General features: G+C 43.0%; 1 protein-coding gene and 1 long non-coding RNA gene across 14 annotated transcripts in view; one reads left to right on the top strand and one right to left on the bottom strand.

Annotated features, from left to right (window-relative positions):
- LRMDA (leucine rich melanocyte differentiation associated) overlaps window positions 1-27,806 on the bottom strand; it is a 1,041,237-nt gene that overhangs the window by 482,018 nt on the left and 531,413 nt on the right. The gene's annotated exons all lie outside the window — the stretch shown is intronic.
- On the top strand, window positions 906-27,229 carry LOC109492512. Of its 3 annotated transcripts, none has more exons than XR_006587489.1 (7): window positions 906-1,823; window positions 5,733-5,818; window positions 6,943-10,118; window positions 13,025-13,089; window positions 17,629-18,250; window positions 19,069-19,190; window positions 26,151-27,226. It is a non-coding gene; the product is annotated as an uncharacterized LOC109492512 (long non-coding RNA). The 3 variants fall into 3 exon arrangements; XR_002146408.3 differs by lacking the exon at window positions 906-1,823 and adding an exon at window positions 4,283-4,680; XR_006587490.1 differs by lacking the exons at window positions 906-1,823; window positions 13,025-13,089 and adding an exon at window positions 4,291-4,680 and having other exon boundaries at window positions 6,943-7,216; window positions 26,151-27,229.

Below are 27,806 nucleotides of genomic sequence, written 5' to 3'. Positions count from 1 at the left end.
CATTTTGACAGTACTTTTCTCCTTCAACTCACTTCCTCAACTTTGTTCACCTTCCTAATAAAGCCTTCCTTGACTGCCATGTTCATTAAAACTCTGTCACCTCCACCCAGGACTACTAATGTTATTACCTACTCTCTTTTTCTTTTTCCCCCCACAGCATTTATGGCCTTCTGCCATATAATTTATTTATGTATCAGGTTGACTGTTTAATGTACATTATAAGGTCCATGAGAATGCTTGCCAGTTTTGCCCACAGATGTAATATAAATATTTAGGATAATGCCTAACACACATTGGGCATTCAAGGGAGGGAGAGAGGGTGGGACTTACTTCCCACCATGGGCCAGGCTTGGCTTGAGTCAGTCAGGAAGGTTAATCTGCTGCTGGCAGCCATGAATCAAGAGGAAGGGTTTGGGGGATTATCAGCTTCCTCCGATTTTCCACCTGCCAATCCCCTCCAATATGGGAAGCCTGGGAACAGACTACTGTCATATCATTGCCCATCCGTCCTCTCGGCCAAGCCTGGCACCCCCTGTTCTGACTGCTCTCTAAACGCTGGTCACTGGTTCCTTCCCCAGATACCAGCATTTTGCAAAGTCCACAGCCATTTGCACATAAATACCAACCCCCACTCCTACCCCAGGCTCAAAACCCCATCATTTATAAATTTTTTTTTAACATTTATTTATTTTTGAGACAGAAAGAGACAGAGCATGAATGGGGGGAGGGCCAGAGAGAGAGGGAGGCACAGAATCCGAAGCAGGCTCCAGGCTCTGAGCTGTCGGCACAGAGCCTGATGCGGGGCTCGAACTCACAGACCGTGAGATCGTGACCTGAGCGAAGTCGGACGCTCAACCGACTGAGCCACCCAGGCGCCCCAAAACCCCATCATTTATAAAAACTAGTCATTTCAGTTTCTGTTCCCTATGCTGGAAATGGCAAAAGTGAGGCCCCGAACTTAGAAGACTAAGCTTGGGTTTAGTAAGCTTTTTACCAGAAGAGGGTAAAAAAACTCAAGCTTAGTACTCCCACTTTGGGGGCCTTTCAACCTCAAAATGTGAACCCTGAGGAGCCTTCTCAGTCCACCCTTCGTCCTCTCATACAACCTAAGGGGTTCCCACAAGCCTAAGACTTTCCAAAAATGTAGAAACAAACTCCTCTTATCGAAGCCCAATCTTGCCTTCGTGCCAGAGACTACTTGTCTCCTACCTTTGCCGTGCTCCTGGGCTCTGTCTCCCTGCCCTCTGCCTCCGCCTCAATCTCACACACATAGCTGAGAGTTCTTCAAAAATGAGCTGCTATATTCATTTAAAGATGCCCCCAGGTGAGTGGGGCAAATATAAAGAGAAGAACTACCTCCTGGGAACTAGGCCCTTGACAAACACTATTGCAAATAAAATACCTCTGCAAATGGATCGTTATTCCCATTTTACAGAAACAGAAACTGAGGCTCAGAGAATATAACCAACTTACATCCTAAGTCACACTCCTAAAAAGTGATGGGATGGGATTTGAAGCCCAGAGCCATAGATCCTGAGGGCCACACTTTCCAACCACAGTACATGCTATAAACTGAATGTTGGTGTATTCCCAAAATTTCTATGTTGAAGCCCCAACCCCCATTATGATGGTATTTGAAGATGGGGCCTTCGGGAGGTAATTATGGTCAGATGAGGTCATGAGGGTGGGGCCTTCATGATGGGATTAGAAAGACCAGCGTTCTGAGGACAAAAGAAGAAGGTGCCTATCTCCCTATCAGGAAGAGAGCTCTCAACAGAAAGTGAAGCCAGCACCTGGATCTTAGACTTGCAGCCTCCAGAAATGTGAGAAAACAAACCTCTGTTGTTTAAGCCACCCCAGTCAATGGTATTTTGTTGTAAAAGCCTGGGCTGACACTGCAGCAGGGGAAAACAGGAGTTCTCTTTGCAACCACAGTGTCACCTCTATAATACCCAGGCCCTTCCCTGGGTGGGGTCGGAAGAGGGTTGCAAGCCTACAAACAAGACTGGCCCAACTGGAGTCCCCTGAGGAGCACCAAATGCTGAAGTCCAGGATTTGGTTTTAGGTCGGTGTGTGCAAGGAGGTCTGTCCTTGGTGTCTTTCCTCCATGACTGAGTGACAGGCATAGTGTTAAGTGCCTTCTTTTAAATGTTTGAATGGTCAACAAAATGTTCAAGATCTGGAAAAAAAAAATGGCTCCAAAATGTGAAATAAAAATTATAAAACTAAGATTAATAAAATTTCAAATAAACTTCAACAGAAAGAAATCCTATGTTCACTGGTAGGTCAAGCACTAATCAAGTCAAGCTCTCCAGTTAAATATAAATATAACAAAGTTTTCATGAGAAAATTAATTTATTCTTAAGCCTCCAAACTGTAAAAATGACTTAGAATCCTTCCAAAAATTTCACAGTGAAACCTCATCAATTATATTTAATGTGAGATGGGGAAGGGGTCATTTTAGTACATTTGATATGTTGTATGATGAGGTCTCCAAAATGAAAAGTGCTCAGGATGTTCAAAGGTCTTAAAATGTCCCTACTTTCTGGCGAGAAGTCAAGGCTGGCAAAATGTGTGTGACCGCTAACATCTTCATTTTTATGTGTTTACTGGGTTTCGCTACGGCAACCCAGCATGACTGAGCCAGGTTCCAAGACAAGGGAAACCATGGCCCACAGAGGGGGACTGGAAGCCAGGGGAGGAACAACCAGATAATGGGAAAGAATTTCATACCTTTAGGCTCCTGTAAAAGGCAGGATCTCCAGGGAAGCAGCCTGCTGTGCTTGGAAAGCACCAGATCAGGAGTTAAGAGAGCAGAGTTCTATTCCCAACTTCATAACTGACAAGTTGTAGGACTTGGAATGCAGCCCCAGTTCCTAGAACCATGCCTGGCACACACCAGACATTCAATGAAATATGCTGAGAGAGCTTAATAAGTCAGTGTTCTCTAATGGCACACTTGAAGACCCTGGGCTGGAGGGGGGCAGGGAGACAAGCAGACTTTGGACACCAAGCATCCTTCCCAATCTCACTGCTGGCCACAACCACTGTCATCATCTTTACCTAACTCAGACTTCCCAAAAGGTCTCAATACTGGGAGGGGTCTAAGAAGGCAGGGTCAGCCATACACTGTGGAGTCACATGATACAGATCTGAAGTGGCACCTCTTCCCCAACATGCTAGGCCACCTTTACACAAATGCAAAGGGCTCCTTCAAGAGCTCCACACCTGCCACTCCCAGCCCACCATTGCCTCCCTACTCTAGGTTTACCTCCAGGATTTTTTTTTTTTTTTAACCACACTTCCTGAACAGGGCTCTTCCAAAATCTCTAAACAAAAGAAAAACCACCTGGATTTAAAGCCTCTTCAGAATGATGCTTGGCCACCTTTCTCCCTCCCCCTTCATCCAGAATGAGTCTGGAGGGAACCGAGGCAGGCATACTGAGTCACAGTCACCCCTCCGTGCACAGATACACACCCCAACCCAACAACCTCCACACAAGGAAGGCTGACAGCCTCCCACAAGACACACATCAGCAGAAGCCATCTTCGTTTGCAAGAATTCACATATTCCCTAATTATTTCAAGAGGACTTTCAGACCGAGGTAATCGTTTCCCCTTTATTACTTGCCACACATATAATGTCAGGGCCCTAGCATTCATGAGCACCCCCCTCCCCATATCTGCCCCCACCTCTACCACCAAAAACCCAAATAATTTCAAAAACATTTTTATCCTAAAATGTTCCCCTCAATTTTAAAAAAAAATTATCTTCAAGCGAAGAGATTTCTTTTCCATTTCAATCCCACAACAAGGAGAATGTCAGCCCAGCTTTTTTTTGACAGACAAATTATTGAATCAAAGAGAAAATGCCATTAAGCTCACAGGTTAGCAAGTGTCAGGAATGGTTTAAAGAGATATCCCCATTTATCTTCCAAACATGCACGAAATGTCACTAATGTGTGTTTATCATGTATAATCAGACAAAGAAAATATCGAAATAAAGTACTCCCGCATACAATAGAAATCTCCTTCCATCCTTCAAGATATCAGTGCTATTCAAATAGAATAATAATGATGAAGCCTCTCTCTTGAAAATGGAAATCAAGTGAAATGTAGATAGAAATGATTTTTTTTTTTGGTAGTTGATGTACATTTCTAAAGTGCATTAACAGGAAATCCAGAACTTTTTAGGTCAATTATATTGTCAGTATTGTCAATGCCACTGAAATGAATACTGAGGCAGTGCCTGTTCTTGCTGGAATGAAGTTACAGAAGAACCCCCTAGACTGGGGACTTACAGAGAAACTAGACACACACTGGAAGCCTGACACTGTTCAAGCATGCATATATGTGTATCTATACTTTTTCATTCAAATCAATCCCAGCTCTAGGCATTTTGGCTTACTATAAATCTCAATAGGAAGAAAAATATCTACAAATAACCAAATATCCGGCTTGATTTTCTTCCCCCCTCTCCCTCCATTATGACAAAGCATATTTATGTAAGCCAGATGCTATGACAACAATAAAACCCAGCCCTCAAGTGAATGCTCTGGACAGCAACAGTTCTATGACTCCATCTGGACTTGCAAGACCCAGGAGCATGAGCTGTCCACTGGAGAAAAAGATAGTTCTTGCATCAGAATGGACAGTCCCCTTCAAGTCTGAAAAGAGCTGGTATTTCAACCTGGAAACATTTTTTACCCTTACTACTTTCTCTCCCAATGGTCCCATCAGCTTTGTGACATATTTCCCCACTTTCTGGGTCACAAGTTTCCCAGGAGCAGAAGCCACATCTGTTTTAGTCCATCACTGACACTGACCTTCAAATAGCTGATGCTCAAAAAGTTGCTTCTTTTTTGAAAAGAAGCTTTTCCTCTCTGGTCTCTCTCAACCTCACACTTCCCTGGCTCTGGGATATTTCATAGCCCTATGGGGGAGTGGCCAAGGTCTGAGACATCCATGTGTTTAGGAGGCAGTAACTTACCACCTCAAGAAAGTTTCTGCTCTCCCAAATTGATGACATTAAACTCCTGTGTCAGGTACAATGTAAGGAAAGGGGATGAATGCAAGAGTAAAGGGTCCTAAAACAGTGGAGTACAGTGTTAAGAGAGCAAGTTCTCGAATCAGCCCACCTCCTGTCCATCCAGCTGTGCGGTCTTGGACCTCAAGCTGTGTGGCTAGATCCTACCCCTAAGAATGAGGATACTAATAACCCTTACCTCACAAAGGTAGAGTGTTAAATAAGTCAATACGTGTACAGCCCTGACAACAGTGTTTGGTGCATAATAGGTTCTCAAAAGCATTACATATTATTTTTAATACCTATTTGTTTCATTTTATTATACAAATAAAAGAGAATGAGACTTAAGGACTGGTACAACTCCTCAGGAATATAGGAGTGCAGGAATAGGACCCAAACGCAGGTATGCAGAGGCCCAGTAATCCGGCCACTCCATCAGCTACTTATTAGATGCTAGCTATATACAAAAACAACGGGAAGCACGTCAAAGTAGACAAGGGACAAAAAGGAGGGAAAGTGAGGAGACTGTGAGGGACAGGTTTGAACAAAAGTGATACGCTGAAATAGGAAACCAAAAGGACCCACTGTGGCTGCAGAGTGAGGTTTATCATGCATCAGGAACATCACTATGAAATTCACCAAATAAAATGTTTCTTCCACAGGCCCACAACCATGTCCTCATCATAGTTATCTGTTTCTTTTTTAGGTTTAAGTCCCAGCTGCTCTTTGTGGACCAGGACTGAACATATCTTTGTACCCTCCACCTCCAACACGAGGCCTGGAACTTGACAGGTATTCCCCCCAAAATGTGTACAATAAAAGGGAGCCAAGCAGGCAGGCTACGTGGCCACCATTCTGAGGTTGTGCTGGGTGGGAGAGGGAGCCTCAACGAGGGAGAGCCCAGGAAGCCCTAAGACACACTGACATGAAATAGGATAAAGATTTATTTAATCTCCAGTTCACAGGCTACAGAGTGGCATGTGGACCACAAACCACACTTAACAAAAGTTTGTGAAGAGAGCCCATCATCACACCACAGAAAACAAGGCTCACCCTTGCAGGGGGTGGTATTCTCACCTCCAGGTGGTGAGAGAGGCCAGCAAGGCAGATGCCACCATGGAGGCACCAGATTCCTCCACTGATTTGCTATGCATTCCCAGGCAAATCAGTGAAATTCTCTGCTCTTAAGTTGGCCCACCTATAAAATGAGGATAAAATATCTGTCTTGAAATTTGACCTTTTGTATAATAACCCTCAAAAGGTGGATAGAAATTTCCCAGCTATTATATTTTTAACAGTTTATCTTAAGGACATAATCAGAGGTATGTTTAAAATAATAATAATAATAATAATAATAATAATAAAGATGTATCTCCTGGGGCATTCTTCATGGTGCTGAGTATAATAGGGAACAACAGAAAATAACCTAGTTACTCAACAACATCATGATACATACATCCTTTATAACAGAACAGGTTAAGACATTAAACATTGGGCTTCCAAGGACTATATTTATAACATGGATATATGCTTATAAGAAAAATATAATCCACAGATATAGGTGTATACACACAAAAGGAACATATATGGGGTTGGATGTATACTAGAATGGATTAAGTGTCTATTTCTGGCAACTGTGGAACTACAGGCAATTTAATTTCTTTCTTATGATTTTCAGTATTGTCCAACATTTCTACAATGAATATGCACTATTTTCATAATCTGAAAAAACATTCTTAAAAACATAATTTTAGAAACCCTGACCATGTCTACCTCACAGTACTATTCTGAGATCAGTTATAGTAACAGATGCAGAAGCACTTTGAAATGTATAGAATGATATGTAATTCAAGTGACTGTGATAAGCCAGTAACTAAACATTTGTGGTTAACCCCGTCCAAATGTCCTCCTCCCAGGCCAAGGCTATTGTGAGCATGGAACTGTGTGACACTCCACCATCTCATCCAAGTGGACTATGCAAGATTTCCATCTCCCCATTTCCACGTGGCAAATGTAAAGCAAATAAGATTTGAAGCCTCCAATAGACTGAAAAATGTCAACCCAGATTTCTCCCCACCAAAACCAACCAACCAACCAACCAGAGAAATTCCACATGTTAGAAACTCCCCATGAGCTTGGATCCAAAGATTCGGTGATATCCAGCTGGCAGTCTATGCCAGATTTGTCAAAGTGAGTCCCAAGGCTCCTAAAGAAGCGTTAATCTTCTGTCAGGAGTACCAACTCCAATAGGGCCTCAACAAGCAAATTATGTTCCGGAGATTTTAGGGCCCAATGGTGGTAAAATGTTTATCACTCTAATGGCTTTGAAGTGTAAACAGACTTCATATCAACACAGTGATTCTTCTTATACACACATTCGGGCTTTTACATTGTGCTTAAGTTGGCAGGCTTAAAAGTAGATTAGTGAGTTTCAAGAGTTAGGGTTTTCCCAGGAAAAGCACATTTATTGAGCCAGTTGGTCAGTCACTGATCTAAAACAATTGTTTTACCTTAGAAATTTTAGACCCTGAGATGTCTTAAGGGTGTCTGAGATCCAGAAATTCTCCCTTGAACACAATCCAAGAAGGGCCAATAAATAAACCTGATTCATGGCAAGAGGCATTACATTCAGAAAAAGACCCACACATCACAATAATCCACTCGATTACTGGAGGCAGGAACGTAGATCAGGGATGTAAACTGGCAGTGGATTAAAAGGAAAAAAAACCCACAATAATGTCTAATATTGAGATAGCACAGCTCTCAATAATTCAAAGCACATGCGCTTCTATTGTGTTACCTTAACCTAGCCAGAAGCCTGTAAAGGCAGGTATAAGGAGGGCTAGTAACCGCATTTTAAAAAGGAAAAAAGTTTAAAGAGGCAAATTATTGACTTGGCCAAGGCTATTTAGGCAATCGATGAAAGCCAGATTCATAACCCAGTCTCCCACCTAAGGAAGTCAACTTGCCTATGACAGTGACTAGTGGTAACCAAGCCAGTAAGGAAGATTCAAAACCAGCAGCTAAATCAAAGATGTTAACTGGGTGTTCAAGAATCCTCCTTGTGACTCAAGGATCAAGGAAAGACCAAGAAAACAAGTCTCTCCCACGAGTTAAGTTCAGAACCCAAAGCTCTTTCTTTCCTCAGAAAAAAAAGCTACAAGCATTTCACCTGCCTTCTGAAAGGAGGCAAGAGAGAGTCCAAGTGCTACATCCTCTTACCTATACCTTCTTACTTCACCCCATGTCAGATGCTGGGGAACCACCACAAACCAGGGAGCTGCCCTGTGAAGCTTAGCATCTCTCTCCCTCTCTTATCCCCAACTATAGAGAGAATAGCAGTAAGTCGAACAACACTCCACTTCTCCAAAAAAGTTTATACACATGCGTGAGCATTCCATACAATGTATGTAATAAACTGGAAGAGCACCCAAGTAAATAAAGAACAGATCAAAAGGGAGGTATGAGGCAGCCACATTCAACTCTGCACTTGAAAATTTAAATGAATACTCCTTGAGAGCAAACTACAAAATGCTAACCTTGAAGTGCTGAGTGGCAGGAAGAATTATGGGTTATTGTACTGTCAAAATGCCAGACAGCTGTATGTTGAGTTGCTGCGTTATTTAGACAATCAGAAACTTGGAAGCTAATGTGACATATTTTTTTTCGGTGTGAAAGCTCTTGACATACATCACGATAATTTCTAAAGGGACAAAATGTTATATAAAAAACATGGTGCCTTCAGGAGATGGCCTCATAGGTAGAACAGCCCCAGGCAGACCAGGAAGGATGTCAACAGTGTGGACTTCCCAAGGGAGAGGACCATTTCCTTCCAGTCTTAGTCCACAGGGGGGTGGTCCCAAGCAACATGGAGCACACTCATTACAACTTCCTACTCTCTCATCACGGAAGAAATGCTCTTGGATTCACCTGCCTGGCTGTAGGCTGGGCTGGGCCAGGTGAAGCCCACTAATTGCAGGATCATCTCTCAGCTGGATGAGCAATATGGAGATCACATTCAGAGGATGCTACCAGAGATCATGGTGCTGTGCAAACCAGGGGGAGAAATGGGGCTACAATTCTACCTCTGCTCTTGCAAGTTAGTTTACCTTCCACATGTATTCTTGATTGGCTCGTGGACAAGTACAAATAGAATGAGTGGTAGCCATTTTAAGGAAATTCCTAGCTTTGACTCTCAGGTTGCCCTAAAGTGAGAGTGGGAGGCAGGTCATGGTTGACTGTACCTGAAATTCTACCTTCAGTACTTTCACTACAACTAAAATACAAACATTAACACATTGAACTTCCAAGAGTCACCGCTAACTTAGGGCATATGGAAGTTCTGAGAATTGGTTTTGCCGGGTGGGGGGAGGAGGAGTATAGGATTTAAGATCCAGATGAGGGACAGGGGCCTATGGGACAGGCAGAAAGATAAGCCAGAGAAAATTCCAGATAGAAAGTACCATACTCTGTGGATTTGCCCTCTTCTCTGCATTTCTTCTTAATCAAAAGGAAAACCATCCCATCCAGGAGAAGAGAAAGCGGCTGGAGACTGGTGGGTCAAGGGGAGTGTTCCTCTCCTAACAAGCATTTCCAGTCAGCAGGCACAGACTCTATCCTGAGGCCACCTCTACCACATGTACCAATAGCATGACCTTTAGCAAATTATTTAACCACAGTTTCCTTAAATGCAAAGTGGGAACAACAAGAATAACATCCTCAAACTGATGTTGAAAGATTTCATGGGCTAATTACTTAGAGCAGTGCCAGCCAGGTGATGATGGTTCTACTCAAATATTATCACAGCATCCTCCTCTTATCATCACAGCTAACAGTTTATACCAAATCCCCACTGCCAGCTGCAGGAGTAGAATCCCCCGGGATACTTTTCCCAGGACAGCAAAGCAACTTTGAATCACAAGAGTTTCCTGTGCTCCCTGCTATGTGATCCTAGACAGGATCCTACACCCAACACTCACTCACCCCAGAAAAGGCCAGCATACTGTGCCATGCAGAGAAGGAAGTCCATTGTCTAAGTGGAAATCACCTGGATTTAGATGGTGCCACCCCCCCACAAGCTCCACTAAGCGTTGTAAGTAAAGACACTCTCTCTTTTTTTCTTTTCTACCTTGTTTTTATTTTTATTTGACAGTTAACCTAAATGTTAAGATAATACCCTGTAACCTGGGTACTTAAAAAACTGATATGCAGCCAGAGGATAAGACTGGTAAATGAATGAATTCGAAGCTGATTCCAAAAGCTGTGCTATTTGGCTATAGCTACTCCGGAAAAATTAGGAATACAAGGACTGGGGCCAATGTCTTCGCACACAACAGTGGTTCAATACTTTCCACCCACCATTCCCTGGGTCATTATGAGGATCTCAGGGTATGAGATGGTCTACTGACACCTCCAGGTAGGAGATGGACTACTCAAGCTCCCCACACACTTAAGGAAGACAGTCAAAGTCCGCTAGAGGAAAGATTGTTCCTTTCTCCAGTATCAGGGATCATTTTCTGCTGAAGTCAGGAAACACCTATATCCTTTAAGCAAATTATCATGGCAGGTGTGCTCACCAGAAATTTCATTTTTATGAATCAGTATGGGAATAGTTCTTGCCTACAATATGCATAAATGAAGAACCGGGGGCATGATCTATCCAATTCCATCCAACTCTTGCTTGAGTCATAGCAATAAACATAGGGATAGACAGGGAAGTTCTGCATTGGATGGAAAGGATATTTTCCCCTACTCACTAAAAGTTGCCTGTCAGGGGTACCTGAGTGACTCAATCAGTTAAGCGCCTGATTTTGGCTCAGGTCATGATTTCACAGTTCGTAAGTTCAAGCCCTGCGCCAGGCTCTGTGCTGACAGCTCGGAGCCTGGAGCCTGCTTCGGATTCTGTGTCTCCCTCTCTCTCTCTGCTCCTCCCCCACTCATGCTCTGTCTCTCTCTCAGAAATAATAAACATTAAAAATTTTTTAAGTTGCCTGTCAGAAGCACTGACCACTGACTTTCCTAATCTTCCTTTGCTACTTTAAATATAAGTCTTTATATGTGATAGAGACCACATCAATGTTACCCTGAAGGATGGCACCATTGACAAGCCTACACAAGATGGATTCATATGCTCAGGAATCAAAAACACATGCTTCAAAGTCTGAAAGGCTTTGGCAAATGATAGCTTATGACTCTAGAGTTTCTTAACCTATCTGTACGCCATTTTCCTCATATGCATAATGCAGAGACTGTCACCCAGTGATAAGATTGTTATAATTAAATGACATAATATACACCAAATGCATGGCCCCTGCAGGGCCTGGGACACAGAAAGAGCTAAATAAATGAGTCGTCATCATCATCATCATCATCATCAATCCAAATAGTGTCTGAGTCTCTTCATGCCACCACATATAGTAAGGAAGACATAAAATGCTTAATTCACCTGAATCCATACTCTCATAAGTCAGGGACAGCTGACTATTGTTCTCTGTGAGGTCTGCGGGGACAGTGAGACTACACGGAGTAACAGGACAGTGAGGTGTGACATAAGAGGCACTTAAACTGGAAGCCAGGCATCCAAATCTGGTCCTGCCTCACCCCTAACTCACTGTGTCAGCCTGGCCAGTTCACACAATCATCCTAGGCTTTGGTTTCCTTATTTAAAAGACAAAAGCAAAAACCAAGAGAATGTGAACTTCATCACCATTTCCACTCATCACCGAGGGTAGGCATCACTAATCAGTCATGGAACTGCTGAACACGGTGGTAACTCACAATTTTTCTCAAAATAGTACTCCTGGAAATCACTACCATAGGGTTTCTACATGCAATAAACTTATTTGTCATCCCTAACTTAAATGATCCCTGAGATTCTAACCCTTTAGAAGATGCTTGGAGATTTAACCAAATCCTTTAGCTCATACCAGGAAGTGGTCAGGGAGAAGCTTCAGTTGGAATGAAAAAAGCTAAGAGACCCCATTAAGAGACTCTTTGGGCAGAAAAGCCTTGGCAGGTAAAAGGTACCCATTCATCGACAGTGCTTTGAGACACTAATATTTTTCTATTTTCGTGTTAAACTCATTATGTATACCCACCTTATGTTCTCTTCCTCCTGCTCCCCAACAGCAATTACACATATGCCCAAAAATGTACATATCTATGTATATATGTACGTACACACACATATACAAAATGTACATATCTATGTGTATACATACATATACATGCACATAGTTTTCCAACCCTACTCTTCTACTTTTACCCTCAACAGTTTCCCTCTTTAGGCCTCATGTACACAGATCTGCTTACTACTTTTGGCAATTTTAAGCCTATGCTATTTATCCTCATGACAATTTTGTGAAATATCAGCTTCATTTTGCAGACAAGGAACCTGAGTTTCAGAAAAGTTCAGTGATGGCCATCAAAGAACCGTGCTACCTTAGGGAAGACTTGGAATCCAAACCAGGTCTCCTGGATCCCACACCTAAACTCTATGTATGCAGCCACTCACAAGTTGCCATGGCCCACAGTAACTTTCACAAGGCCCCCATTCCTGCTGTCTCCATACACCCTACCCACACCTACAATCTCCCAGCCCTAATTTTTCCCACATCTCTCACCAGGTCCTGGCAGCCTCTGGCATTTCCCAAGCACACAGTTCACCAAACTGGACCATTTCTTCTTTATTATCTACACAAATATTCTTAATTATTTCTCCTCCAACCTAAAGTACTTATTTCTTATTTATGGGCGTAAATATAAAGCCAGCAGGGCTCATATTTCATGGGGAGCCATTCCAACAGCATCTAGAGCCTTCCAAATTTACGGAGCATGAGAGCTGATTCTCTGCCCGTTTCATTATAAAGGGGTTTACCATAAATATTAGAATTTGAATTCCACCCAAGTAATGCATTAATAGATACTAAACCATTAATAATTTCTGCACTTTTTCATAAATGGGCAAAGTCCAATAAATAAACTATATCTTCTCCACAGCACAGCAGGGTTAACAAGTACCAAGGAGATTTCAAAGACAAACTACTGGTAGGGGCTGCCAGGAGGTAAGATTCATAATGAAACTACAAATTCTGGAGACCCATTTTTTACTGTCCACCATGGCAAGTATCTAAAATTAAATGCTAAGCAGAAATCCGTCCTGGAATCTGACACACAGCAGTTTAGGTAAACAATCTCTGAAATTAAAAACAGATTCTGGATAATAAATAAGTCTGCGTGTGGATCTCTCTGATAACAGATACCTCTCCCTGATAAATCAAAGGCGCCAGCCCTACTGAGCCTTTCTAAATTAGGCCAGATGATTCACCTAAAATATTTCATCTTGTGTCACCTGTCTTAATGAACGGCAGTAACAGATAGCTTCTTACCAGTTACTGCATGGGGGCCAAAGGCCTCCAGGCTAATTATACTGAAGGCCTGGGGAAGGTGGCCCACCTGGGAGGAGCTGGTGGACAAGGAGGATTTCACCATGATACTCATTTACTTGGTCCCATGACCCATGTCTACTAGCTTCACTTGCAACTGCCCTAGAATTGTAGAAGATGATCAGAATCAGAGATGCCAGATATCAAAGATAAATAGCCCATGAGGGGGAAGTGGTGAATCCAAGCTTTGCCATTCCTAGATGTGTGAACTTGGACAAAAATCCAGAAATCTTTGGGGCCTCACTTTCCTCACGTGTAAAGTTGGGATAATAACACCTGCATAGCCTACCTCCTGGGGCTATGTTGGGGTCCAACCAGAAAGTGCAAACAGAACTACTTTGCAACCCTCAAGCACTACTCTGTTATTACTCTAAGTGATACCAGTCAGTCATTTCTTTGCCAAAATTCATTGAGTACCCCTTACGTGTCAGGCTTTAGGGATAATTTAGTGGCTAGAACAGACAAGACCCATACTTCATGGAAGGGGGGATGACCTGGGTACAACCTCCCTGAAAAGGTGGAGGGCACAGCATGTTAGAGGATGGTAAGGCTGTACAGGGAAATAAAGCAGGGAGACTGCCAGGGCCAGCCTGGGCAGGGAGCAGGGTTTCTATTTTCAACCAGGAAGACCTCACCAGGGACACAACTTGCAAGACTAAAGGAAGAAAGAGAGCAAGCCTCACAGATACTAAAGAAAGAGTAGGAACATCCAGGGAAAAATACTCCAAGGAGGATCTGAGGAGCCACAAAGACAGGATGGAGTCCTTGGAGAAGAGGAAGCCGGGAGCAGGAAGGAGGCCTGAGGGCACAGAATGGGCTTGGCGGGGAGAACTTCAGCCTTTGGAAGGTTTCTAGTAGAGGAGCAATGTTTTCACCAGAGCACTCTGTGGCTGCTGTGCTGGGAATCATAAATATACATTATACTACTATTATTAACAGTATTGTTGCAAGATTCTGTTCTGATCCAATGTGAATCTGGGTTGGAGAAGGAGAGAAAATGGGATGGGGGCCAAGCAGAGTGTTGTTTTTCTTTCTTAAATGCTCAGAACAACTCAGTACAGAAAGGACTGGGTGAGTGTTGGTGGGATGGCACAGAAAGGCAAGAGTAGGGGACAAGTGAGCTGCAAGTGTAATGGAGATTGGGGAGCGGCCTCCTATATCCGGGGCCTGCTTCTGTCTCCTGTGTGGTTGTGGAGAGCTGTAGGAGGGAAGAGCAGTGCGTGGAAAAGAAAACCCACCGCTCTCAAGTCCTATGCCTTTGCTGCATTCAGTGAAGCAACGTGAAGCCCTATTCGTTTTAAGCCTGGGGCCTGTCTCTTTACTGAAAATGAAAACAAAATTCTCTTTTAAAAGAGGGGAGCTTGGTTGAAGGCCACGGACCGTATTTTATCAGCCTTTGGTGTCAGCAGAAGTGGGAAACACAACATAATAAGAGGAGCCATCTCGCCTCCTGCTTCAGAGCAGAAAATGACGCAGGGGTCATTCCATTAGTGATCACAGCTGCTTCTAAATGAAACACGTATAACCTGAATCCAATTAATGAAAGGATCCGGCAATCCTCACCACTGCTAATGCTGAATGAATCTTTAAACCTTGCTCATTCACCAGCTCCGTGTTTCACCATAGTTCAAAATCTCAAGAGCACAAGCTAATTCCTGAATGAAGGAAATTATGACTCAGCAATTCTTTTCAAATGTCTGGCAACTTGGCCTTTCCCGTGGGGCTGGGGTGTGTACTTCTCCCTTCCTGTACTTCTGGTACTTCTGCAAAGCGTGGACAAGTCTGCAAACAACGTGGCCCAAACTGATTTTCTTCCCAGGTGCCTAGAGAGAGCAGGGATTGTCACTGATGTGCACACACAGAGCCACCTGGAAAGGCTTTTAAGTGGAGCCAGTGACAGGGTGGGGTGAAGGTGTTCCATTTTTTTTTTAATATGTATTCATTTTTGAGAGAGAGAGAGAGCCTGAGCAAGGGAGGGGAAGAAAGAGGGGGCAGGGGGCATGGAACAGAGGACCCAAAGGGGGCTCTGTGCTGACAGCAGAGAGCCCAATGCAGGGCTTAAACTCACGAACCATGAGAACATGACCTGAGCCAAAGTTGGATGTTCAAGTGACTGAGCCACCCAGGTGCCCCAAGTATACCAGTAATGGTACTCACTAAACTAAACCAGGACTCAATCCCGGTCACCCATAACACCTTCACGACTTTTGCTATGTGTACATGCCACTGCTATTTGTATTCACTTCTTTTTGTTTTAAATCTTCAAATTGGTGGTTCTCACTGCCTGGGGCCAATCACACTCCCCAAAGGATATCTGACAATGTATGGAGACATTTTTGACTGTCACAACTTGGAAGGAGGCAGTGCTACTGGCTTCTGGTGGACAGAGGCCAAGGCTGCTTGAAATATCTTACAATACACAGAATGCACCCCACCCCCAAACAAAAGAATTATCTGGCTCAAAATATCCATTAGTGCCATTACTCTAAGTGACTAATTCTCCCTTACATTTATTTTAAAAGGTAATTCTATGTAAGTATCATAAAGGAAAAACCAGGATCACATATCATAAGTAGTGTTCAGAGTCAAAAGAAGAAAGTAATCAGAGAAATATGCAAAACAAAAACAATATTAAATTTTAGTTAGCAGCCTGCTGAAGGCCTTGAGCCTGAATGCTGCTTTAAAAAAAAAAAAAAAAAAAAGACATTCTCTTTATTATGATCAAAAGGACAGAAAGAGAATTGAAAAGGGAGTAGCTTTTCCCTGTGTGATTAATGATGTATCTGTGCACATCCCCAAATCATCTTGGGTACCACAAGCAGAAGGTGATATTGGCAAAGCTAATCTCAGTCCATCTTCTCAGGGCCGAAACACGGGTATTATTGAAGCTGTATACCGATGAGGAAGCCCAAAGAGGCAAAAGCAGTGAGAAGCCAGCATTATTTGCATTATAAATCTCTCAGAAAGCTGATTATGGTGAGATGTTTGGCTTAGAGGTGGAGAAACACCACTCAGAGATTCATAGTGGAGGGAAGTCCCTTCCAACATCTGAGACAAGACTGAGTGATGAAAGCCTTTCCAGATGGCTCTGTGTGTACAAATCAAAGAAACTATGGCCGACTGTTTAGGCAATGTTTTATGAACCATACTCAAAACTATGCTAGTGCCTTGAGAAAAGTATTCTATGGTCACATAAGCTAGCTATAATACCTAGTTGAACAAAGTCTGAAGGTTTTCCTATTGTCAAACTTCTCAGAGCCCTTAATGTGATAATGAGCACGGCAGATAAGAATCCCCCTCCCCCAGGGGAAAGGGGAGCAAGAATTCTAAAGCTCATCAAGCACATACTTTTATGTATTTTTTCTTGTGGAACACTGAGCCACCTGTCCCCCCTGGTATTCCAGGGAGCACAGTTTGAGTAACTTAGTCGTAGTGGAAGAAAGTATTTCCTTTTCGTCAAATGTTAGGAGAGTTTCAAGAGACTGAAGTTGTAAAATCATCCATACTTCATAAAGAAAGAAAAAGCCACACTGATTTTTAAAACACTGGTGTCTGCTAAATAATAGGTGCTCATAATACATTCACTCCAACTTATGAGTCTCTCTTCTCCGAACTCTCAGACCTCTGGAATGATTGGTTCTAGAAATGATTAATGTGTCCAAACAATCACATTCCTTAATTCCACATCTTAGTGGGTGGGGAGGATACTCTTAATTGCAAGTGCTATCTAGAAAACAACTTGCTCAACTCCTATCTGATGCAAGAGACCTTCTGCCAACATATAGCCTTTGGACACTCAGGCAATGGACAGGTGTGGTTTTCCTTGGCTTCCACCTTCACTCTTCATTATGTCATTAACTCTTTTCAGATCCCCCTTCCAGCTTGGTCACATCTTGCTTTGGAAGGTCTTTGCCTGCCCAGGGTGCATTCACCTTTCTTCTGATAAGAGCCAGGGAATTCCGCACTGCTCAATCCCTGAGCTCTGTGGAATTAACTCCACCCCAGGCTCCAGAAAGACACATAAACTGGCCTGGCCAGTCACATCCCACACTGCTGACAATGGTTCAGGATGGGTATGTGCCCCATTCAGGGATGGTAAGAACCGATTTGGTTTTTTTGAAGAGTCTGGTAAGAGGGAATCTCTCTTTTTCCATTGAGATTGCTGGGAAGATAATGCGGAAGCCCTACGAGGTTAGCAGCCAACTTGCCTCCTTGAAGAGAAAGCCACAGAGCCACCAAGAGGAAAGTAGCACTGGGAGGTGGGGAAAGAGATCAACTGTGACTGGTATGATTTGGGCTGTGGATCCAGCTGTGCTGAAAGTCATATTTACCCTTGGCCTTTTCAGATGTGTGGACTAATAAATTTCTGTTGATGATAATTTAAACTGAGATTCTGGTATGCCTGGCTGGCTTGACTGGTGGAGCATATGACTCTTGATCTCGGGGTTGTGAGTTCAAGCCTCACGTTGGGTGTAGAGATTACTTAAATAAACAAACAAACAAAAAAATAAAATAACTGAGATTCTGATTAGTAAAACATGCAATATGCTGGATGCCATGGATGACTGGTATTTTTAACAGTTCTGTTTCTCTCCATCTTAAAAACAACTCCTTGCTTTTCCTACTCACTTCCTTTCCCATTTTCCATTTTTCCTCAGATTTTCCCCTCAATCAGAAACAAATATAAGAAATTTCTGCTAACCGTCCAACATGGTATTTGTTCTTCAAAGACCACTGTCAAACCTCTCCCCATCTCAGAGGACAAGGAGTTCAGCCACAGGTAACTGCTTCCACACACACATATTCAGGTTTTTCTTACAAATAACTAGAAAACAATCTTCATTCTCACTATTATATCAGGGTTCTCAGGCTTTGGACTTGAAGACCTAAACATTTAATAATATGACTTGAGATTCATTAAGAATGATGTTTGGGCAGAGGGTGAGGAAGAACATACCACCCTCTCTGTTCTTGAGCCCATTCCTCTTAAACTCAGGGCTTGGAAAAGCAAAATGTGACCACTCCTGCTGACACTCTGTTTCCAAATGTAAAACTCACCCCCAGGTATTGAAACTCTCAGCCTTCCTTTGACATGCCACGTGAGCCCTTTGCCTGGCTGCAGACATGTCCTCATAGGGTCGATGCATTCCCTTGATCCCCCAAACAGGGACACGGACAAAGGGACAAACACTATACTCGTGCTCAGACTGCGTGACGGAGGCGACCTTCCTGCTCCAGGCCCTGTGTGTGGGACAGGTGCCCTTGGACCATGACCAGCCACATGGCTACTTCTCTTGGCAGGCCTTCCTCAACCCTGCTGGGAGGACATGAGGCAGAGCAGTTGACAGCTCTGTGGCCTTGACTCTTCCTTCCCGCTCCACAGACCAGGCCACAGCCTGGGAAGCTCAACCAAGGCCTGTGCTCTTGCCTATTTCTCCTCCTCGAGCTGCCAGCTTGATCTCATTCCTGCAGAGCACAGACCCCCCCGCCCCCCAGGAAATCCAGACAGCCAACCCTCACAGGACCAGAGCAGCTCTCTCTAGTAGTGAGTACTTCTCCAGCCACACGGCCAGCACTTACTGTCCTGTTGCTACACAGGGATGAGCTCAGCAAGAACCCAGCTAAGTCATCAAGCTGTTGAAGGAAAGGCCTGCCACTTCATCCATCCAGACATTGACATTCTCGTGTGACCTCATGGAGCATGGTCAGAGCTCAACAAGGTACAGCTCACTCCCCCTGCCCCAGCCCTGCCTGCCTGCTCCCTGCATGAGCAGCAGCATGGGAGGCAGAGAAAAATGCAGGGAAAATAGAGAGGCTTTTAGTATATGTATGCATGCATGTGTATACATGCACATGCACATGTGTAAACATAATACTACACATCTAACACACAGGTACACACATATACATGCTACATTTAAAATATGTAATTTCTAAACATAAATGAGAGCTACTTCAGGAAAATTAATGCTTTGGGGATACACACATACACTACGTTTCCATAATGATTAAACAAACGAATATAAATTATGTTTTTTAAATCCAACTGCACTTAAGCATTCTTTTATAATTTTATTACATTTAAAGGATCGCTAATATGGGGCTATAAAATTTCAAAAGCTAGCCTGGCAGTATGCTCTGCAGTAAGTGTTTCTAAAACTCATCCTCTGACCAGAGAAGAATGGATAGGACTTGGAGGGGGCAGGTGATTTAGCCTCAAGTTCAGCTATAGACCAAGGACAAAGAGTAGAATCCCTTGAGAAGATTCCTGTGTTCTGGGGAAGAGAAGCAGCAGAGACTTGGAGGTTGGGCCTTGAATGGACTGGTGACAAAGTGGCACAGCCATGCAAGGCAGTGGAATTGCCATGAAAAATGCAATGTATGTGCCTAGATCCCTTTCTCCAATCCAATCTGAAGCAGGCAGAGGAATTAGCCTTCTGCCTGAGTAGGGAGTAGCAGGCCCTCTATTCTTCTTCTGGGACCCGCTCTCCTCCATCAGCCCAAACTAGGGGCAAGACCCCAGCTGCCACACGTGCCACCTATGACCAGCACTGGGTAGCCCTGTTATGAGTGGAAGGCTGCCATGAGTGAGGCATGAACACAAGAGAAATTACTTCTCATCAGGAAATATTTTTAGTTTCTTGCTCCCGAAATTGGATGGCAGGCCATGTGGAGAAGTTAAGAGTGCTGCATTTAGCAGCAAGATTCCTGTTCTCTGCCAGATGGGACACATGAATGTGACAGGCAATGCCCGCCAAAGTTCTCTTTGGGAAAGGTCATGCACTAGACAAGTACTTCTTAACCCCATGTCCATATCCTAACAACGGGACTAAAATGCATCAGAAGAGAATTCATATACCTTAGAGGGCAAGAATATCTTTTTACTGTCTCCAAAACCTCCCACTTTTCATCCTATCATAATGGATTCCACCAACTCTGCCCTATGGACAGTTCAGCCTGATCCTCCACTCCTGTAATTGTCCATGGAAAAGTCAGAATTCTACTCAGTAAACAAAACACAAGACATAAAACACAAAGAGTTCCATTTTATTGAGCACTGGCTATGTGACAGTGCCTACACCAAATGATCCCAACCTATGAAGTAGGTACTATTTTAGAGCCCTTTTATAAAAAGTCAAGGAATCCAGGGTGGGAAAGGTGAGGTAACATGCCCAAGGGCATCCAGAGGCAAGTAGTAGAGCTCTTGTGTATGTGTTCTACTATTTCCCAGGATACCAACAATTCAGAGCGGGCTCAAGACAAAACAAAATCCAAATACTTTTCTGTAAAATTTATCTGATACACGGGAGTCCAGCTGCTGATAGCATTCTTTCTCCAATACTTTAGGATATGAGTTCTCTGTCAATAGCAGTGGGGAGAAAGCAGAATGGCTGCCAAGGGGGAAGAAAAGCAATGAACTAATCTAATTTATACTGCACACCACCAAGCATTCAATATTAACATATCACAAATTTAGGGAATGGCCCGTGCCCTCCAGGTGTTTACAGTTTAGCTGTATACACAAGTACAAATTAACATACATGAAATGCAATGCTGGGAAAATCATGCTCAAGTATGTGGCACACACTCTACCTGTTTCTGAAGACCCCTGCTTATCAGCAGAGTGAAATGTTGAGGATAGCTTTGAATCAAGGAACGTCCAGGGTTCAAATCCCAGCTGTTCCAACTACTAGCTATGTGATCTTGGGCAAGTTTGTTAACCTCTCTGAGCCTCTGTCTTCTCTACTGAAAATGAGCATCATATCACCTACCCAACATGATTGTCAGAAGACAACTGAATAATATTAGTAAAATATTTAGGCTGGTGTCTAGAGTGTGTCAAGCGCTCATGATAAGTGGTATGACGATCATCATCAAAACTGCCACTAACTCAGAGAACCCCAGCCACCTCAACATGAATCACTTCGTGTTCAGAAAGGACAGAAACAAAGCCACACAGCAAGGCAGTGAATTAGAGACCAAGAAAGAGGTTCTGAGTTCATGAGTCTGATATTTTAATTTGGTTCAATTCTACTACAGCTACAGCTTATCAATGGCACACACTGGATGATCTAAATGCTTTCACATGGGGGCGCCTGGGTGGCTCAGTCGGTTAAGCGTCCGACTTTGGCTCAGTTCATGATCTCACAGTTTGTGAGTTCAAGCCCCGCATCAGGTTCTGTGCTGACAGCTCAGAACCTGGAGTCTGCTTCAGATTCTCTCATACTCTCTCTGCCCCTCCCCCACTTGTTCTCTGTCTCTCTCTGTCTCCCAAAAATAAATAAATGTAAAAAAAAAAATTTTTTTTTTTAATGCTTTCACATGGTGAAAACTGGTCTGGGAGCAGTGATGGCTTGATTTCCACATTCCCCACATTTAGGATTGTTCACCACCCCCCCCCCCCCCGGCAAACTCTTCCCTGCTTTCAGGTGAAAGCCAACTTGCAAAGCAGGCAGTGTGGCCCAGCAAAAAGAGCACAGGATGCCTTCAGGTCCTGTCTGCATTTAAATCCCTGTGGGCTGTATAACCTTGACACAGATAGTTACCCTTTCTGAATCTATAAATCAGAGAGACAAATACCTTCCTTGCAAGGCTCCTGGAAAGACTGAAAGATAATGTAGGCAAGGGGCCTATCTAGATACCTGTCACATAGTAGGTTACGTGTTCAATAATGGAAGCTGCTAGAATTATGCCTCTGCCTAGATCTATATGGCCGCTCTCCTTTTCTGTGCTGAATGACTGATATAAGGCAAGACCTCAAATTCTATATAAGGATATCTCAGGAGCTTCCAGTGCCTACTCCTTTTTGGAGACATCTGTCAAAATCCAGTTCAAAGCCACACCTTGATGAGTCCTAAGTAACTATTCCCAAATGGATCGTAACTGAGCACCTAAAGTCACTGAGGATGGAATCACCTACAGCTTACTTCACAGCATCTGGTTGTGGAAGATGCTTCTTCTCCATGAACTGAAACAACTAACTCAGGGCCCAAGCCCAAGAGCTGTGGAAATGTGGTCACTCATGCTAAGTGACAAATCCACACAACCCTCACAACTCAACAGTGACCTAGTTGATGAGGGCTCTGAGGACCTAGAGAAAATGAGCCCCTGCAGGGCAATGCAGGGACTTAGAATAATAAACCCTATCACCTGCAAGGTGCTCCAGGAGATAAAAGTAGAGGTGAATCACCCCCTGGCGAGTGAAAGAGGAGGACAATCTGCTCAAAACTCACTCAGCCTATCAGGAATGTCCCAATAAATTGTGATCCACGCCGAAGATATTCTGTTTGTAGAGAGTCTTCAGTAATGTTAATGACACTCTAATGAGAAGGAGAGATCCACTCACTAATCCCCACGGGGGGCTGATATTGACTGGCCTAAGGGTGCTGAGTGTTTGGAAGATTTAATAAGTTATCTGTAGCAAGAAGAGTGCACATACATAAGAAGAGAAGCAGTGAAGGCTAACTTCATTAACATCATTTTGTGTAAGGCAAATTCATGCTCCAAACCTTTACCTATGTGTGCCAGCCACAACCTTGTATGTGTCAGAGAAACACTGGGCAAGATTTATCTTTTTGTTGCATCCTATTTCTTCCTTCCTAAAAGTCTAAAGAACCTAAGAATGATATTGTCTAATCAAAGCCAAAGAAACCATTCTAGTAGAAGAGTAACTACAGTATCTGAAAACACAGCAATATTATCTGTTATCTGAATAAAGGAAGCTGAAAAGAGAAAAAGACTTTGCTGACAAGAAGACTGATACAAGAACCAGGTGTACTCAGGGTTATTCCCCAGAGTCTTCACTGTCCTTGGCACAAAGAGTTCAATAAATGCTACAAAAGAATGAATGATACAATCCAGAAAAACAGATACTGCCAGATGAATGAACTTCAGTGATCAAACACCAAACACCCACCCACCCACCCACCCACACACACACACACACACACACACACACACACACACACACACGACCTGCTGAGATCAGAAACTATTTTGTTCAACAAGTGAAAGTAAAATAATCGCAACAGATTCCTAAATTAAGATTCCAAACATTGAATCGCTTTAATAAAGAGACAATTTATATAACTTACAACTCTGGAACATTTACGACTACCCATGAATATCCTTGAGGCTCCTGATAAGAACATGAAGGTCAGCTGCCAACTTTCGGGAACTCATAGTTTCAAACACCCTAGGGAGGGTTAGAGAACACAAGGATCGCCTTGAATCCTTGTTACCAATGGGTTAATATTAGAAACAGTATTGACTGGTTTCCTACTGGTTGCTAAGCAACATTGTTTCCTTCCCCCAATGGTCTGAGAGAGAGGATAAAAAAAAGGGCAGAAAATGAGAAATGTTGGGAAAATAGAAAGTGAAATTCAATGGATCATAAGGTGCAATTTGTAGGAAGAGTAAAAGAGCAAATAATTCTTACCGGATGTACTAAGACATCAGGTGCTTTATGACATCACAAGAGTAACACATTGAGCCTCCAGCTCAAAGACAGAGAGGAGAGTAGAAGATGAATGTCCCCCATCCCAGCACTGTGCTATTCATGTTCAGTTCACGCTTAACCGGAAACACACAGCGTCCATGGGTGACACCAAGCTGACCTGTGTGACAGACCATTATAGCCCACACAAACAAACAAATCTATCAAATCCAAAAAGCTCAACCAAACTCTACCCATTGAAACTCATTGTCCCATTCCTTAAGGGGGCCTTTTGTTCCCTTCACATCTGAAAGGCCTCTAGTAAGTGATACAGATACTCAACAGTATTGACTGAATGCTCACCATGTGCCAAGCACCAGGCTAGGACTTGGGAGGTCTGGGTTCTGGGGGTGGGTAGTGATAGAGCCCTTGCCCTTGACTGATAACTCAACAGCATATTTGGTCTTCCTTGTTCACCATCTCGGTGTTCCATTTTTGTCAGGACTCTATGATAGAGTAATAGAAAAGTCACACAGAATGACTTAGGGGTTGTTAGACCAAGCCCCCCTTGGTCAACTGCAGGACAAGCCTATGAGACTGCTAAACTTCTTCCTGCCTAAGATTTCTAGGCCTATTCCAAAATGAATTACTCAGAGAAGTAGCATATTCATCCATTAATGTCCATTTTCACAAATCCGTTCATTAGACTAGATGCTGTTATCTGTGTCCTGCAGGAACATGGACCCTGGACAGGTCAGTTTTGACAGTACATAAAGGCTTAGGAAATAGAATGTGCACAAGCTGGTAACTAGAGCATGGAAGGGAAATGGGAAGGAAGAGGAATCAGAGGGTCCTGGAGGCAAGGTAGGAATAAAGGAGTTCCAGACAACTGCAAGAGAGAGGCCCCAAAGAGAGATGGAGCAAAGATTTTTTTTTTTTTTTTTATTAGCAGGGACTTTGAAGCTGGTCCCATGATGACACGGAATGTTCAGCAATTTCCTGAACATGTCCCACACTAAGTTTCTCCATCTATAGAACAGAAAGAACACTTAGCTTGTAGTGTTGGGGGAATCCAAAGTGCTACCTTTAAAGCAAACCCCATGGTACCCAGTACACAGTAAATGCTCAATAAACTCTAGTCAATGTTATTATCATATATGGAACCACTTTAAACTATAAAACACTAGTTTTAACTGTTAATACAACTATTATTTATAGCTCTGCCTAGGATTGGTCCTGGTCAACCACCAAACTCATACTTCTAAGCCAGTGTTTCCCTACTTTTAGGCAGGTATGCGGCACCCTCATAACTGCTCCTCCATCCAAGGGCTGTCTTTTGTAATTAATAATAATACTAGTAAAAACAACAATAATCATAACAACAGCAGCAGCAGCAACAATAACAATGATAAATGTTTACAGAGAATTTACCACATGCCTGGCACTATTCTAAGAGCTTTTAAGTACTAATTTCTTTGATTTTTTAAGGCAACTTTAGCAAGTAGGTACTAGTATTAATGCCATTTCACAGACAAGTAAACTGTGGCACGGAAAGGTAAAGGTCATTTGGCCAATAAGCGGCAGAGCACAAATTGCAATTCAGATAGTCTGGCCCCCGTGTCCACACTTAACCACCATGCATTCTCCCCGCTCATTCTCGCTAGGCCTGCATTTACTTAATTTTGTAAAACCTTGAGTCACTTCAATTTTAAAGTATCTTATACTACTCTATGATACCTATGAAATCCTGGGTTTTATATTCTAGTTATAATTTAGCTGATATAAAAATAATTACAAGATTAGTTTATAATTTCCACTTACTATCTAAAATCATCAATGAAACAGACTTTAGACAAATATTGCTGGGGGCACCTCAATGGCAGTCAGTTAAGCGTCTGACTCTTGGTTTCGGCTCAGGTTATGATCTCAGGGTTTGTGAGTTCTAGTCCCACACCAGGCGGAGCCTACTTGGGATTCTCTTCTCTCCCTCTCTGTCGCTCTCCCACTCACTCTCTGTCTCTCTCTCAAAAGTAAACTTAAAAAAAAAATACTGCTCTATGTACCTGGGAATTCCTTCTAACACAACAACCTTAATTCCTTCTAAGCCACAACAACCATGGACCAATAATAACAATTCATCTGCCCTTGCTATTTCAACACCCTTTCCATACCCCCTTCTATATAACAGAGCCACTTTTTATCTGGCATAGGGCCGCCAAAATGAGAGAGTCTATTTTCTTTTCAGCTACCTGTGACTCTGCGATTAAGTTCTGGCCAATGCGATGTAAGGGGATGTGTCAGGTGGGACATATGGAAGTTTCCTTAAAAGAAAACGATCTCATTCTTTGTCCCTCCCCCCTTCCGGCTTCTTGGAATGAGACATGATGGCAAGAGTACAAGCCATATCTGGAATCATAAGAAAATAGGCTAAGAATGATAGAGCTCAAGGGGAAGACACCAGGGCTCCTCATGACATCATGAAACTAGCACATCAACCCTTTACTACCTACCCCCACGTTTCTTCCATGTGAGAAAGAAAGCTCCATAATGTTAAGCTACATAAGGTGAGTCTTTCTCTTACATTCTCATTCTAATGAATACAGCATCAATCTCTTACTCTAGCAGTTCACCTACCACCTCAACCAAGGTACAACCAGAAAAACTCTACCCAGAGCATCTGTCCCCTAAGTATTCAGGAACCAAACAGGGCCTGAAACAATAGGTAGTGCCATTTATGTGTTCATTTACGAACCACTGCTCCAAATGTTTTATATACAATATTCTATTTCAATCTCCCAACAAACCTACATGATGGGGACTATTATAACCTCACTTACACAAATGAAGACACTGAGGCACAGAAAAGGACTAAGTACCATGCCTGAAGTCACGCAATTAATACGCGGTAGAGCCAGAACTCAGATGCAACAGTGTGACTCCAAAGGATAAGTTCTCAACCCTGCTGCTCTCTCATGGGACCAAAGGGACATCAGACACTGGACTCTCAGAGGAGCTGGCTTCTTAGTGGCTCAAACAGCTTCCCCATCACAGACCCTTAGCCAACTGCCCTCAAGGCCAAAATGACTTTGGCCTCTCCAGAAATCATCAGAAGGCCCCAATAGCCCTTCTTGTCATCATACTAACACCATATCTTAAGTAAAACCAAATACAAATCTGATGCCTAAGCATAAATGTCTGCCTTATTTTGTAGGTCAAAGCAACATTCAAAAATATATTCAAAAGGAATACCCAGAAAATCTCTGTCTCAATCCCCCTCACGAATTCCATTCAGCTACTTAGATGCCCTGGACAGAGTAGGGCATGCACCAGCCCCCCTCCCCGACGGCCATCATGGGGTTAATTTGTATTTTCAAGGCCTGGCACATGTTCAGTCAAAAACCTGGCCGAGTGCCTGTTGTTTACTGAAGCTGGGGAAGAAGCATCTGCAACATTACGAAAAGCATATTGTAAAAGGCAACACATGCAAATTAAACCTCTTGAGCTATGAGTAAATTGCTGGGAAAATTTATAACTCATTTAATAAAACTTGAAGTAAATACATAGCCTGGCTCCCAGGGAAAACAAAATATTTCCCACAATCCTCTCGTCTTAAAAAAAAAAAAAAAAAAAAGGACCATTGAGCCAGACGGCTCTATCAAGTATAAAGTATAAATAGCAGCTTCCGTGGTAAGCAAAACCCACTTGGCATTGTGGGGTATTTATTACCCACATGGGTGGTGCCACAGCCTCTGCTCTGATGTATTTGATGATGTCCAGGCTCAGAACATTTCTACAATAATCCAGGATTATTGGCTCTAGTGGGCATCTTCTATTTATCAATTCATTCCACAAGTATTTATGATCTACCTGAGATCCACTGTGATGTGGTGACTGAGAACAA

Source organism: Felis catus, chromosome D2, assembly GCF_018350175.1.
Source record: "Felis catus isolate Fca126 chromosome D2, F.catus_Fca126_mat1.0, whole genome shotgun sequence".
NCBI classification, from domain to species: domain Eukaryota; kingdom Metazoa; phylum Chordata; class Mammalia; order Carnivora; family Felidae; genus Felis; species Felis catus.
Note: the sequence above shows the minus strand (reverse complement) of the source record. Positions and strands in the feature narration are given on the sequence as shown.